Here is a 504-nt window from a genome sequence, read left to right on the forward strand (position 1 = left end):
TCATAATTACAAATAAATTAACTTACATACATTTTTTCCTTAATTAATAACATCCATATTCACTTCCAAAAATTAATAATAATCAAAATAATAATGTTATATAATAATGTTAATAATAATGTTATATAATACATTAATACCTACCTAAGTTGTTGTTGTTAGTTTTGCTATTTTCTTCTTTGTCTTATTTAGTATTACAAAAATTCACAATAAATATAAATGAAAAATGTAAAATAAAAATATAATATCAGTCTTTCAAAAAATATGATAAAAATGATTGATAACACTGATGAAATTTGATCAATGATAAGGAGAAAAGTAAAATGACTAAACGTAGCATGTTTTCAAATTTCATGAATTGTATTATCACGATAAAAATTGATAATATATCTTATCGTTATAGCTCACAACCTAAATGTTGAAAAAACTCGTGTCTTCCGGCCGGTTTGTCACTACTCAGTGTAATTTGTGTTAATTAGTAATTAGTAGTTATCAATCTAGTTT

Source organism: Acyrthosiphon pisum, chromosome X (assembly GCF_005508785.2).
Source record: "Acyrthosiphon pisum isolate AL4f chromosome X, pea_aphid_22Mar2018_4r6ur, whole genome shotgun sequence".
In the NCBI taxonomy this organism is placed as follows: domain Eukaryota; kingdom Metazoa; phylum Arthropoda; class Insecta; order Hemiptera; family Aphididae; genus Acyrthosiphon; species Acyrthosiphon pisum.